This window comes from Lutra lutra, chromosome 2 (genome assembly GCF_902655055.1).
Source record: "Lutra lutra chromosome 2, mLutLut1.2, whole genome shotgun sequence".
Taxonomy (NCBI): Eukaryota; Metazoa; Chordata; class Mammalia; order Carnivora; family Mustelidae; genus Lutra; species Lutra lutra.
In genome coordinates, this window is record NC_062279.1 from 71,211,772 (window position 1) to 71,228,431 (window position 16,660).

Here is a 16,660-nt window from a genome sequence, read left to right on the forward strand (position 1 = left end):
TAGGTCTTAGGGGATTGTGGTTGACAGATTAGACCAGCCTATTTATGCAGGAAAACTTAATTTGGGATTTAAAGGAAATATATAAAGGTTCTTTAAGCTTCAACTATTCAGAGATATAGAATTAACTTTGTTACTATTTCATTTTTTAGTACTGATGATTAAATTCAGAAAAAATTTATAAACTTTACAGCTTGCTTCCTTTGGTCTATGGAAAAATAGGTATATTTCTTACTGTGGTTCAGAATAAATACTTGTCTTTTCCAGGTTGCATATTGACCTTTTGATATTTCTCAAATGTGTTCAACTGTAGTTGAAAGGAAATTTCTTTTTTTTTTTTTTAAAGATTTTATTTGTTTATTTGACAGAGAGAGATCACAAGCAGGCAGAGAGGCAGGCAGAGAGAGAGAGAGGGAAACAGGCTCCCTGCTGAGCAGAGAGCCCGATGAGGTACTCGATCCCAGGACCCTGAGATCATGACCTAAGCTGAAGGCGAGGTTTAACCCACTGAGCCAACAAGGTGCCCTGAAAGGAAATTTCTACATCAGTTCACTCAATATATTTTTACATTGTGATTTAATAGGTGTGATACAAATTTTATTAAAACATTCTGATTTGTAACAATTCTATTGAAGTATTGTTTATTTTGCAATAAAAACTGAAAATGTTTAGCTTTGCTCTTTTAGAAACACTTGCATCATGATGGTAAATTCCTTTTTTTTTTTTTAAGACAACATTCATGACTTTTTTTTTAAAAGATTTTATTTATTTTATAGAAAGCAAAAGCAGTAACAGAGGGAGAGGGATCACAGAGGCAGAGGGAGAAGCAGACTTGCGGCTGAGTGGAGAGCCTGAAGTGGGGCTTTATCCCAGGACCCTGAGATCATGACCTGAGCTGAAGGCAGACACTTAACCGACCGAACCACCCAGGCGTCCACACAATGGTAAATTCTTTAGAGTTTTGTGTTCAAATATTAAGTGTATTCCTAAATACTACCAGAATCAAATCAAGAAAATCATAAATTGGTACTCATTCCCCTGAAAACTGAGATTATAGATATTATGCTGGAGATATTTTGTCAAAACTACTTTTTCTAAGGAAATATTTATAGAAAAACATTGTGTTGTTTGTGGTATTTATTTTCTGTATCAGGTATAATGAGCTGGATTTATTATTGTATATGTTGTACATGCATAATTAAAATTCATACTGGATGATAAATTTTAATGAGAATTTTGGTGATTTTACTTTATACATAATTGACTATTATGATTTTAAAAACATTAAAAAATTTCTTCAAACAACTTTCCTTCATCCCTTGCATGTAGAGTTGTCTCTTTCACCTTTATTCTCTATAATGGGCATGATAAATTAAGGGTATAATTAAAGACAGTAAGTGTGTGGTGGTAGCCAAGGTACAGAATTTTAAAGGGCAAATGTGGAATGAATCAACAGTGTGGATTTTGAAATCATCAGAAGCAATGAGAGAAGAAAATAATTAAGGGAAAGACATTTTTATATCTTCAATGAAATGGAATAGCAAGGAGGATAATTCAGCAGGGGAGCATTTTTGGAACTGACACTGAAGTAAGGCTACATGAAGGATATTAATGTTGAAATGTATCCACTGTTTATCTGAAATTCAAATATATCTTACATTTTTATTTTCCAAGTCTATTAGTTTTATATCAGAAGCATGTATTTCAATGGAGTAGAAAGGGAAAAAGAGGTCTTAAAACAGCAAAAAGGAGCAAGGAGTGTATTAAATTGTTTCTGGGCCGATCGTAAGGGATAAAGAAAATGAAGAAAAATTAGCCAGACTTGAAGAAGAAGCAAAGGAAGGAGAAAAATCCTCAGGGAAGAGCAGTTGGGTAAAAGGAATATTCAGGGTTTATAGATATAGGGAATTATTGATGACAGTCCCTAAGGTCTAGAAGATACAGTGAAAGGGTTTAGTGAGGTTATAGAAGTAGATTCAAAGGAACATTAGAGTCTGGTAATAATGGATAGTGACCTTGTAAGTATAGAAGTTGGATAGAAGAATGAGATAACCAGAGGAGTCTGGCTTGAAGAAACTAGTTCTAAAGATGGTTTAAGTAGTCCAAATACTAACCATCATTTTAGGGATGGGTCTTTTAGGCAGTTAATGGTGATGAGACAAGGAATGCTGAAATGTGTGTGGTGGGGAGAATGTGAATTATAGTGGTCTCACAAGAAGATTGGTGAATTTGGAAGCAAAGGTGATCCTACCAATTGCATATATGGCCGATGTGACAAAACAGATCATTATGAAAATAACAAATTATTCTGCGAATATTACATTTAAAAAAAAATGAAAGTCTATCTCTAGATGACACAATGCACCAAAATAAGTTTTAAATTGGTAGAGATCTAAATGTGAAAGACAACTGTTGCACTCACAGAAAAAAATATAGGAAAATATTTTTATGACCTCAGGGTCATAAACCTCAGGGTTTTATGACTTAGAGCATTCAATTGCTATATAAAATTTATGTCTTTAAGAAACATGTGATACATTAGACAATATTAAATTTAAGTGCTGTAAGAGAAAAATTGTGGACATGTTTAAAATGTATATAACCAGCAGAGAATTAGTATAAAAAATTTAGTATAAAGAATTCCTAAAATTCATAAGAAAATGATGAATGAGACAGAATAAAAAGAGCAAAAGAATAGAAGCAATTAATTATAGATGAGCAAGTGTGGTAATTGCCAATAAAACTGTGAAAAGATGTTTAACTTTGCTGTTACTCAAGGAAATGAAGATTTAATTAGGATTAAAACTACAATTGGCCATTATTCCACACCCTTCATTTTGGTAAAATTTACAAGACTGAACCATGCCAGAGATGTGTGGCAATGGAAAAAAATCTAGGGAAGCAATGGAAACATTGTTTAAACATTGACCTGGAAATAGAAATTGGTAAAAACCTAGTGAAATTCAAGGTATGCTTTCTCTAGAAACTGAAACTGCAGTTTAAGTAGAGAAACTCTTGTATATTTGCACAAGGAAAAATTGCATTAATGATCATTGTAGTAGCATTGTTTGTTGTAGTATGCTAAATATCCAGCTGTAGGATAATGAGAAGTAAATTTTGGGAAATTAAAATAATGTAACACTTCTCAGTAAAAAGAAGTAACTGCACACAAACACACACACATCAACATGTATGAATCTCAAAAGCATATTGTTAATGTAACACAGAAAGTTAGAAAATGATATAACTATTATGAGGTCATTTATGTGCAGTCTGTTTAGCAATAGTATATAAATATGCCTGGGCATGATGAATACAAAGTAGCAGTTACTTTCCCAAGAGAGAAGAAAAGGTTTCTCAGAGTTAACTAGGAGGCTTAAAATCTATCTGCAGTGCTCTACTTTTTTTAAAAAATTTTTTAATTTTTGTCCACTTTTTTTTTTTTAACAAATGAAGCAAACCTAGAAAACCATTAACATTTGACTAAGTGGTCATTCCTTTGATCACCTAGTGTCATGGTTTTAAATCTTTTTTTTTTTCTATAATATCAAGTCTTGAATTAATATCTCCAGCATTTTTGCCATAAATTCCCAAAATTGTACCTTGATTCAAGTCTCTAAACTTCTGATTCTAATTGGATGTTTCATATACATTCTAAACTCTGTGGAATTGACAGCTCCTGATCTCATGGGAACCTGGTCTTCCCTCTACCTCTACTTCTCTTTTCTTCTAGTTTCTCAGGTCAAAATTCTTGGAATCATCCTTGACTTCTTTTTGTATTTCTCATATCACATCCTTTTAGTCAACTTCATTTCTCCTCCTCCAAAATACATGGAGAATATTTCCTTTTCTTGCTTCTGTATACCGTGCATATCCTGGCCAACCTACCATCACCTCTTCATTATTGCAGTAGCCCCTTACTGCTCTCTTACTTTTGCCTTTGCCTCCTTCACTATGTTTTCAACATAGCAGCCAGAGTGATATTGTGGGGGGAAAATCAGATAATTTCTCTTCTTTGCTCAAAGCCTTCTAAGGAGTTTCAACTCACTCAGATTAAAAGAACTATTGGGATTTACTGCTTTCTATCTTCCAAAAACTACTACCTCACTTTTTTTTTTTTTGAAGACTTTATTTTTTGTCAGAGAGAGAGTGCAAGCATGGGGAGTGGGAGAGGGAGAAGCAGACTTCCTTCTGAGCAAGGAAACTGATGTAGAACCCCTCATGACCTGAGCCGAAGGCAGACCCTTAACTGCCTGAGCCAGACAGGCATCCCTCTCTCTTTCCTCTTTGACCTCATTCCGTACTAATCTCTCCCAAGGTCTCCTGCTCTGCCCATGTTGGCCTCCTTTCTGTTTCTACCCACAAACCCCCCTCCCCCAGCATCTTAAGGTATAATTGACATATAACATTGTATAAATTTTAGATATAAAACATGATGTTGTGATACATGTATATATTGCAAAATGATCACAATAGTAAGGTTAATGAACACACCCATCACCTTACATAATTGCCTTTTGTGGTAAGAACATCTAAGACCTACTCTTTTGGGGTGCCTCGGTGGCTCATTTGGTTGAAGGGCTCCTTTCGGCTTAGGTCATTATGCTGGCAGTCCTGGGATTGAGGCCAGCATTGGGCTCCCAGCAGTCTGCTTCTCACTCTGACCCTCCCCCGTTATGTGCTCTCTCTCTCTCCCATTCTCTCTCTCACAAATAAATAAATAAAATCTTCCAAAAAAAAAAAGACCTATTATTTTAGGAACTTTCAAGTATATACTGTTAACTGTAGTTAGCATAGTGTATATTAGATCTCTAGAACTTACTCATCTTAAAACTGGATGTTTGTATTCTTTGACCAACATCTTTCCACTTTCTCCATCCCTTAGCTCCTGGTAACCACCAAACTACCCTGTTTCTATGAGCTTGCTTTTTGTTTGTTTGTTTTTGTTTTTTTTGGGGTGTCCTTTCTTTGTCTGGCTTATTTAACTTAGCACAATACCCTCAAGGTCTAGCCATGTTGTCATAAATGGTAGACTTTCCTTTGCTTTTTATGACTGAGTAATATTCTACTATATATATGCCCCATATTTTCTTTATTCATTGATCTTATTGATGGGCACCTAAGTTTTTTCCATGTCTTGGCCATTGTGTTTCTTTTAAACAATAGTTGCTCTCCCACTACTCAACTTTTCTTCTTGCTGTTCTATTTGTTCAGAATGTTCTGACTCAAACAACCTTTAACCTATTGCTCAAATACCTTCTCAGCAGGCTCTTCCTGACCATCTTGCTTAGAATGAGACCATCTCTGCCTTATTTTTTTCCTTTATGCCCTTTTTATCATCAGGCATAGTGTATATTTTATCTTTATATTTCTTTGTTTTCTGTAAACTTCTTTTAGTATATAACTCAAAGAGATAGTTTTTTGAATTTTTTAAGTCTGCGTTATTCACTCACATAGCCTCAGAATCTGGAAGAGAACCTGGACATAGCAGACATTCAATGAATAGCTTGGAATCAATGAATAGTACGTTTGTAGGTATCTTCTATTCTCTAATCTTTTCTCTGTGTTTGAAATAATTTATAAATACACACAAATAAACAAGCTAAAATAATCCAGAAGGGATCTCAGTTTCATAAATATCAATCTATATCAGTGAGGTTATATATCCTTCAACATTATTTGGTACTAATTCAATCCCACATACAAATAAATTCTTAGTATGTCCTCTTCATCACCATAGAGACAATTTTACAGATATTCCTGTCCCATTCTTGACTATTTCTTCAGGAAATATATTGTTTATTAAAACCTATTTTGCTTATTCATAGTTATAAAATATAAAATCATTACATAAGTTCATGGCTAGAACTTTTTAAAGTAGAAACTAAAAATATATATATATATGCGCATATTATACTGTATGCCTTTTTTTCCCAGTGATGATCGAGCTATTTTATCTCTTTTTGAGATGAAAGAATCTGATGAACTCACACAATGGCATTCTTTCAGACCCCTCAGTGATGATTTTGAAAGGACTAGGTGCAACAGTAATGAAAATATAACTAATATCTAGTGAACATTTTCAACATTCTTATTTATTAAAGAATTATATCATACATATAAGAAAAAAAAATGACTCCTCTGAGATGAATGAAGTCTATGCTCTCCTTTCTCTCTGCCACCATGCAAATTCCCAGTGTTTCATAGTAGAACTGGGAAGAAGCTAGTTTCCATAATATGAAAAATGAGATTTCGATTGATCTATTGGGGTAAAAAGCTGTTTTGTCTAGACAGGATTTTTAACCTTTTATTAGTCTTAGGTTGCTACCATAAATTTACATGTTATTATTGAAATTTCTTTAGTTCTTTTTTCTTGGTTAAAAATTCCTGTTGCATTATCTCGTAAGATCCAAGGACTTCGTCCTCATTAATCATGTTATATTGTCATTATTTCCCAAATTACTAACTACATTAGTTATTTGCTCTAAAATATTGTTTAATAATTGTATTTATTAAGTGAAATAAGGTTTAAATGTTCAAATAACCTAGTAATTATTTTGGCAATAAGATATTATGGGCCAGTATAGTTTGGTAATCTTGTTGTCTTCTTGGATTTCAAACTGGTACAGGAAAATCAGTGTAGGAAAAATTAAAAATCAGTTGCACACAATTAGGATTTCTTACAGCTTGGGAAGAGGCAGCCAGATTGGTATTGCAGATCTCTGACACACTCAGTCAACATCTGTCCTATGAACTGAGACCTACTATGTGCACAGCTTTGTGTCAGGTTCTGGGAATAGAACTGGGAATGTGAAAGATGTTTCTGATCTTGCAGTGCTCACAGTCTAGCAGAGCAGATAGTAGGCAAACCATTACAGAGATACTTCTTTAAAATTAAAGATAACTACAATTAGGTGTAAAGGGTTTGAAGAGGGTAAGCTAGAAGGGTTGGGAAATTTTTAAACCAAATCTGAAAGATGAGGGTAATTATCTGGGCCTGGGTAGTAGGGGCATGGTGTGATGCAGTCAGTAGAGGGACGCCATGACAGGAAGTGGCCAATGAGTTCAGAGTAGAGAGTGATGTGAGAGGAGTCTGGATCATGCAGACTTCTGTAGGCCTTAACAAAGATTTTGAATAACATCAGAGCAACAGGAAGCCACTGAAATGTTCAAACCACATGAGAGACATGATCAAGTTTACATTTTAAAAGATTTGCTTTGGCATCATATGGAAAAGGGATATCTATTTTAGTTGTGTGCAGTACTCCTGAGGACTAAGGGAAGTCTGAAAATTGATAATACCTGGTTTCCAAAGTCTATTCTATGATATCACCTGGAATCTGATTTAATTGTTTTAACCAGTTATTTCTGACTTAATTCTGGGGTAGTTTTCAGAGACTCTTGTTTCCATATATAGTACTCTTACAGAGTGTTCACATGCTTTGTTCTTGAGCTTGTGCTATTGCCATCAACAATGCCAAAGAGCCGGTGTTTTCTCTCATGTTTTTGATGGCCTGGAAGAAAAGAAGGGCATAAACACACATCAACTTTTCTATGGGGTATACCCATAATGCTTAGTAGATTGTAATAAAGTGATAATGCAAATACCAGATGTTGATTTGGATCCCTCCAAGATACTTAAATATGGCTCAAATAATTTGAGTTTCTATATCTTTGTCTCTAAGAGGTTTATAATTAGATTAATGTGAGTTGTAAGGGTATCTGTCAAAGTCTTTCTCATTAATGAGGCTCATAAATAGCATTGTCAGCATATTTTAATAATTGCTTTATTTCCTACAGCTAAATCCAATGATGCCAAAGAAAGAAAAGAAGTACAGAAATTACATCATTTTATCACATCTTTGGAAACTCTTTGGTACGAGGTAACAGATCAGTAAGGATTTTAAGAGAAATATCTCTGCCACCTCCAGAAAATTTTGTGCAGAAGGAAAGAAAATACCAGGTACATTCTTGACTAGCGGGACTTAGTCATGCGGGGGTCCTCAGGCTCTACTCTTGACATGTGAGATCCTCCTTAACAATATCCAGGACTGGGGCACCTGGGTGGCTCAGTGGGTTAGGCCTCTGCCTTCAGCTCAGGTCATGATCTCGGAGAGCTGAGGTTGAGCCCCACATCGGGCTCCCTGCTCAGCAGGGAGCTTGCTTCCCCTCCTCAGCAGGGAGCCTGCTTCCCCTCCTCTCTGCCTCCTCTCTGACTACTTGTGATCTCTGTCAAATAAATAAATAAAATCTTAAAAAAACAAACAAACAATATCCAGGACTGTAACATTGATAATCTTGGGTTATTAGAGAAGAAAAAAATCATTTTTCTAAAAAAAAGTAATAGCTGCAAATCAAGTATACTCTAAATACTAACCATGAATTACAAAAGATAAAATAATTTATTCTCCTTTTAGAATAATTTTAAAATGAAGAAACATAGTGAAGAGAAACATCCTAATAGGATCTCCCTCAGAGTTAAATGCTGTTAACATTTTGGTGCATTTCTTTGTGGTCATTTTCCCTTTCATATTATTAAAAATCTTTTGAAACACAATTTTGTAGTGTATAATTTATAATATGGCCATGCTACTATTTGCTTATTTCCTTTTGAAATATGGAAAAATAGTAAGAACAAAAAGGAACAGTCCATGCTCCCATCTCACAGATAATCATTATTAACATTTTGACATATAAGTGTTCAGTCATTTTTATTCATATGGTTTATTTTTTTACAAGAAAACCCCCTACATATTTTTAACATATTCCCCCACCTATCAACATATAATGGACATTTTTCTGTTATTAAATATACTTCCATAATAGCACATTGTTTCCCAAATTTTAGATAGCTTTAAAAAAAAAAAAGATTATACAAGCCAAACACATCTAGTAAATTTAGATTATCTGGAGACCTATCAAAAAATGAGAAATCACTAAAATTTTACCCCCCTAAAGTTATGTCTATCAACTTTCTGGTGATTGTCCTTCCAATATTTCAATCTGTACATATTTATAAATATATACAAAATTTTAAAATGTATATGTGGTTTTATTATTTTCCCCATTACACAATGTATTTTGAAGAACCTTCTGTTTCAATGAACTAGAAATAAAATTTTCCTTTTAGTATTTGCATTATATTCTATGATGTATTTATTTATATAATTTATATTTATAAAAAATAAATATTTATTTATTTATTGTATATTTATATTAGGGAAACTTTTTGATACCTGAAAAATAAGATGTTCTCTTGTTTAATCCAATAATAATATTATGTTTTCATTGTTTTACTATGATAGCTTGTGCTATGAATCTTCCTACATTTTCTAATTACTTAAAGAAGTAATTGCTGGATCAAAAATTTTAAGATTTTTTTTCATGTATGCTGATACATTCTTATTTCAAAGACTTAACAATTTCTGTCCTTATTTTATTACTAATACATGTAATAATAGTAACATGTTACCAGTTTATCTAACTCTTATGTGAAGAACACTATGCTAAGTTACTTAGTGAGTCGCTGACCCAGGCTTGACTCTTGAACCTGCCTTTTGACCAGTCAGCTCTAATTACCATCACAAGTGTATGAGAGTTCCTGCTTTTTCTTCCTGAATTCCTCTCCAACAAGGGTTTTTAATCTCGATTCTTTGAACACCAGTGACATGGGTATCTTTTCAAAATTTAGAGTTCGTTTGTGTCTCTTCCTTATTAATTTCTCTTGCACGTCCTTTATCCGCTATTGCTGCAGTATTTTCTTTTTGCTTATTCATTACTTGCAGCTATACATATTTAAAACTTAATATTCCTTGTTGTATAGGATGAACATATTTTCTTTCTCTCCATTCTCTATTTTGTGCTTAAGGAAGATCATGTTTCTAGTTGCTACCACACTCTTCAAGGATATCTTTTTACCCCTGGTTAAGTCTGTGCTCCTTCCCAGGAGCTAACATTACTTCATTGGTAACTCAGGAGTCCTTGCGTCCATTGTTTCCATACTGAGGAGGTAGATGGTGAAGGAGAACTAAAGAAGGACATGCCCTGAGTTCTGGAAAGGAAAGTTTGTCACAGAGATTAGCTCTGACAGCATTCTCTATTGCATATGGTAGTCTAGATATTAAAATATTAGACTGTATGTCTGCTTCTATTGTACCACATTCAGACTCATTAGATTTCTTCTGGGAATCACTGGGCAAAAGTTCTATTTCTTCTTTTATGAAGTGCAGCATGCAACATGGCTGGGCAGTTTTTGTGATTATACCACAATTTTTCTAGTCTTAAAAATGATATCTATGTCAATTGAATGTTATTTTGAAATAGACTTTTTTCTTAAAACTCAACCCCAAAGACTTGAAATGCCAGACCACTGATTTTCAGCATAATGGATTAAGGAAATAATAGCTGAGGAGACAGAGAAGGGAATGGCAAATTATCATGCTTATATAATGTGTAGATGTTTGCGCTTTATTTGGGAACCCCAACATCCAATTTGATGTACTACTTGAATGTCCTAAATGGTAAACTAATGGCCTGAGATATTAAAGATTTGTCTCAAAAATATCAAATGTATTATCCCCAAAACATTTATTTTTCTGGTAATTTTTGTTCTATTTCTTTGTGTTTTAGAAGGCAAATGCAGAAGGAGTTATTGAAGAAAATCAAGAGACAGCTAAACTAGAGAAAAGAGAAGAAAGATGGAATAATTTGTCCCTATATTTTGAAAAATAAATTAAAGAAAATCATAGTTCTGGAATAAAAAGACTAGAAGATTTTCTCCAGACATGCTCTGTTAAATCTACAAAATTTACTGCAGAAGTGGTAGGATCGGATGCCTGCTTCAAATTATGGATAGAACACTGTTCAAAACCAGGTATATAAGTATGTTAATTTTAGAAATGTTTTTGAAATAAAAGGTCAAAAGAATTGGTACTGGCCACATCATTCTCATTCATCAGTCTTGTATGACTTTGGGAAACTTTTTGATGTCTAAAGAATAAGATTTTCTCTTGTTTAATCCAATAATAACAGCATGGCTATTTGTGTATAAGTGTTGGTGGATGGATTCAGCTTGAAATTCAATTCAGGAAACAGTTCTTCAAGATCAATCATGAGCTGAGTATCTTGTTAAGTGACCATGGGGCTTCTGAAGAGAAGAGCACTTGCTCTGCTCTGAAGGTGGTTCATGATCAGTCTCTCAAGGGACTCAGGCACATGCTTAACTAACCACAATGTAATGCAGTAACCACAACCATATGTATATATTTATATGTATTTAATTTTTATGCATTTATAAAAACATAATAATTTATATATAAATTATAAAGAATTTTATTATATACAATTCATTGTTTATATACATTATCATTTATAGTATAAAATAATATTTGATATTTTAGCAATATATTATAAATGTATACATTCTTATTTATTTCTCATAATTACTTACAGTAGCTTCCATTACCCTGATATTATATATAAGAAATCAAGTTTCTAGGAGAACAAATTATGCCCAAATGTCAGTAGAAGAGCAAGGATTTTAATATAATACTCTCACTCCAAGGATATGCACAAATTAAATAATTGGCAAAATGGGGCACAACTGGGTTGTAGATTAGGGCTAGATAATGTTCATTTTTAAATGAAATTAAAACATTTAAATGGATGTTCCAATTAAAAATGAACATTTCTAATGTTCATTAAAAATGTTCATTTTTAATTGGAGGGAAGATGAAATATATTTATCCCTTAATTATGGTCACAAGAAGGTAAATATTAAAAGAGTGAAACATGGAAAGACCATCTTCTTAAAGAAAATGTTAATTCAGTCCATACTCTATATTAATCCTTATAATTAATAATAACTACTGTCATTATATCATTTCATGTGGATTAATTTGCTTAAATTGTATAATAGCCACATGAGGTGAGACCTATGATTAATATCTTCACTATATGCATAAAGAAAATAGGGCTTGGAGATGTAACTTTTGAACTTCCTAAATCAAGCACAGGCAAGTTAAATTTGAATTTCAGATAAACAGTGAATTTTTTAAATGTAGGTTTTTGTCATCCAATAATATATATCCCAAACTGGGTCTTCTATATTTTGATGCAAAAGCTGGCATTACATCTCTAACTCAGGAGCCCACTCTCTTAACTGCTACTGTTGTTCTAAGTATTAAGTGAAATGATATATGTAAAACATCTCATATATTGTCTGGATATAAACAATGATCAATAATTGGAACCATTCACACTTGATTTTTTATTCGTCTTATTGCTTAAAACTCTCGAGCTCCAGCAGTTATTAAAAGACAGGATTTGAGGGGGAGGAGTCAAGATGGCGGAGAAGTAGCAGGCTGAGACTACTTCAGGTAGCAGGAGATCAGCTAGATAGCTTATCTAAAGATTGCAAACACCTACAAATCCAACAGGAGATCAAAGAGAAGAAGAGTAATTCTAGAAACAGAAAATCAACCACTTTCTGAAAGGTAGGACTGGCAGAGAAGTGAATCCAAAGCGACGGGAAGATAGACCGCGGGGGGAGGGGCCGGCTCCCGGCAAGCGGCGGAGCAACGGAGCACAAAATCAGGACTTTTAAAAGTCTGTTCTGCTGAGGGACATCGCTCCAGAGGCTTAACTGGGGTGAAGCCCACGTGGGGTCAGCGTGGCCTCAGGTCCCGCAGGGTCACAGAAGGATCGGGGGTGTCTGAGGGTCGCAGAGCTTACAGGTATTAGAACGGGGAAGCTGGCTACAGAGACGGAGCCGAGGAGTGAGCTCACAGCTCGGGGTTACCTTGAACCGGTCACAGGCTCAGTGAGCTCGGAGCTCGCCCGGAGGCCAGGCAGACGGGAGTAATTGGGCGCTGTTCTTTGAGGGCGCACTGAAGAGTGGGGCCCTGGGCTCTCAGCTCCTGTGGGCCGGAGACTGGGAAGCCGCCATCTTCATTCCCGTCCTCCGGAAATCTACGGAAAGCGTTCAGGGAACAAAAGCTCCCAAAAGCAAACCCGAGCGAGCGGATTAATCAGCCTGTCCCCTGGTAACGGCTGTGCAATTCCGCCTGGAGCAAAGACACTTGAAAATCAGTACAACAGGCCCCTCCCCCAGAAGAACAACAAGAAATTCAGCCAGGACTAAGTTCACCTACCAAGGAGTGGAGTTTCAATCCCAAGGAGAGCAGCGGAATTCCAGAGGAGGAGAAAGCAAAGCACAGAACTCATGGCTTTCTCCCCATGATTCTTTTAGCCTTGCGGTTAATTTAATTTTTTTTTCGTTTTCAATTTTTTTCTCTTCTTCTGCTATTTTTTATAAACTTTCACCCCTTTATTTTTTAACGTTTTTTAACTAGTTTATCTAATATATATTTATTTTTTTTTCTTTTTTATATTTTTTCTTTATTCGTTTTCTTTTTTAATTGTTTCTTTTCTTTTTTCTCTTTTTTCTTTTTCTTTCTGAACCTCTTTTTGTCCCCTTTCTCCCCCATCACGATTTGGGATCTCTTCTGATTTGGCTAAAGCATATTTTCCTGGTGTTGTTGCCACCCTTTTAGTATTTTACTTGCTCCTTCATATACTCTTATCTGGACAAAATGACAAGGTGGAAAAATTCACCACATAAAAAAGAACAAGAGGCAGTACTGAAGGCTAGGGACCTAATCAATACAGACATTGGTAATATGTCAGATCTAGAGTTCAGAATGATGATTCTCAAGGTTCTAGCCAGGCTTGAAAAAGGCATGGAAGATATTAGAGAAACCCTCTCTGGAGAGATAAAAGCCCTTTCTGGAGAAATAAAAGAACTAAAATCTAACCAAGTTGAAATAAAAAAAGCTATTAATGAGGTGCAATAAAAAATGGAGGCTCTCACTGCTAGGATAAATGAGGCAGAAGAAAGAATTAGTGATATAGAAGACAAAATGACAAAGAATAAAGAAGCTGAGCAAAAGAGGGACAAACAGGTACTGGACCAAGAGGGGAAAATTCGAGAGATAAGTGACACCATAAGATGAAACAACATTAGAATAATTGGGATTCCAGAAGAAGAAGAAACAGAGAGGGGAGCAGAAGGTATATTGGAGAGAATTATTGGAGAGAATTTCCCCAATATGGCAAAGGGGACAAGCATCAAAATCCAGGAGGTTCAGAGAACCCCTCTCAAAATCAATAAGAATAGGTCCACACCTCGTCACCTAAGAGTAAAATTTACAAGTCTTAATGACAAAGAGAAGATCCTGAAAGCAGCCCAGGAAAAGAAGTCTGTAACGTACAATGGTAAAAATATTAGGTTGGCAGCAGACTTATCCACAGAGACCTGGCAGGCCAGAAAGAGCTGGCATGATATATTCAGAGTACTAAACGAGAAAAACATGCAGCCAAGAATACTATATCCAGCTAGGCTATCATTGAAAATAGAAGGAGAGATTAAAAGCTTCCAGGACAAACAAAAACTGAAAGAATTTGCAAATACCAAACCAGCTCTACAGGAAATATTGAAAGGGGTCCTCTAAGCAAAGAGAGACCCTAAAAGTAGTAGATCAGAAAGAAACAGAGACAATATACAATAACAGTCACCTTACAGGCAATACAATGGCACTAAATTCATATCTCTCAATACTTACCCTGAATGTTAATGGGCTAAATGCCCCAATCAAAAGACACAGGGTATCAGAATGGATAAAAAAACAAAACCCATCTATATGTTGCCTACAAGAAACTCATCTTAAACCCGAAGACACCTCCAGATTTAAAGTGAGGGGGTGGAAAAGAATTTACCATGCTAATGGACATCAGAAGAAAGCAGGAGTGGCAATCCTTATATCAGATCAATTAGATTTTAAGCCAAAGACTATAATAAGAGATGAGGAAGGACACTATATCATACTCAAAGGAACTGTCCAACTAGAAGATCTAGCAATTTTAAATATCTATGCCCCTAACGTGGGAGCAGCCAACTATATAAACCAATTAATAACAAAATCAAAGAAACATATCGACAATAATACAATAATAGTAGGGGACTTTAACACTCCCCTCACTGAAATGGACAGATCATCCAAGCAAAAGATCAACAAGGAAATCAAGGCCTTAAATGACACACTGGACCAGATGGACATCACAGATATATTCAGAACATTTCATCCCAAAGCAACAGAATACACATTCTTCTCTAGTGCACATGGAACATTCTCCAGAATAGATCACATCCTCGGTCCCAAATCAGGTCTCAACTGTTATCAAAAGATTGGAATCATTCCCTGCATATTTTCAGACCACAATGCTCTGAAGCTAGAACGCAATCACAAGAGGAAATTTGGAAAGAACCCAAATACATGGAGACTAAACAGCATCCTTCTAAAGAATGAATGGGTCAACCAGGAAATTAAAGAAGAATTGAAAAAATTCATGGAAACAAATGATAATGAAAACACAACGGTTCAAAATCTGTGGGACACAACAAAGGCAGTCCTGAGAGGAAAATATATAGCGGTACAAGCCTTTCTCAAGAAACAAGAAAGGTCTCAGGTACACAACCTAACCCTACACCTAAAGGAGCTGGAGAAAGAACAAGAAAGAAAGCCAAAAAAAAAAAAAAAAAAAAAAAAAAAAAAAGAAAGAAAGAAAGAAAGAAAAGCCTAAACCCAGCAGGAGAAGAGAAATCATAAATATCAGAGTAGAAATCAATGAAATAGAAACCAAAAAAAAAAATAGAACAAATCAACGAATCTAGGAGCTGTTTCTTTGAAAGAATTAATAAGATAGATAAACCCCTGGCCAGACTTATCAAGAAGAAAAGAGAAAAGACTCAAATAAATAAAATCATGAATGAAAGAGGAGAGATCACAACGAACACCAAAGAAATACAGACAATTATAAGAACATACTATGAGCAACTCTACGCCAACAAATTGGACAATCTGGAAGAAATGGATGCATTCCTAGAGACATATAAACTACCACAACTGAACCAGGAAGTAGAAAACCTGACAGACCCATAACCAGTAAGGAGATGAAACAGTCATCAAAAATCTCCAAACAAACAAAAGCCCAGAACCAGACGGCTTCCCGGGGGATTTCTACCAAACATTTAAAGAAGAACTAATTCCTATTCTCCTGAAACTGTTCCAAAAAATAGAAATGGAAGGAAAACTTCCAAACTCATTTTATGAGGCCAGCATCACCTTGATCCCAAAACCAGACAAGGATCCCATCAAAAAAGAGAACTACAGACAAATATCTTTGATGAACACAGATGGAAAAATTCTCACCAAAATACTAGCCAATAGGATTCAACAGTACATTAAAAGGATTATTCACCACGACCAAGTGGGATTTATTGCAGGGCTGCAAGTTTGGTTCAACATCCACAAATCAATCAATGTGATACAACACATTAATAAGAGAAAGAATAAGAACCATATGATATTCTCCATAGATGCTGAAAAAGCATTTGACAAAGTACAGCATCCCTTCCTGATCAAAACTCTTCAAAGTGTAGGGATAGATGGCACATACCTCAATATTATCAAAGCCATCTATGAAAAACCCACCACAAATATCATTCTCAATGGAGAAAAACTAAAAGCTTTTCTGCTAAGGTCAGGAACACGGCAGGGATGTCCATTATCACCACTGCTATTCAACATAGTACTAGAAGTCCTAG

The 16,660-nt window shown here is 35.0% G+C and overlaps 1 long non-coding RNA gene across 1 annotated transcript; it reads left to right on the forward strand.

Moving 5' to 3' along the window:
- Positions 1 to 882: 882 nt before the first annotated feature.
- LOC125093061 (uncharacterized) lies at positions 883 to 11,242 on the forward strand. Its single transcript, XR_007125140.1, has 3 exons — positions 883 to 941; positions 7,798 to 7,960; positions 10,627 to 11,242. It is a non-coding gene; the product is annotated as an uncharacterized LOC125093061 (long non-coding RNA).
- Positions 11,243 to 16,660: the final 5,418 nt, after the last annotated feature.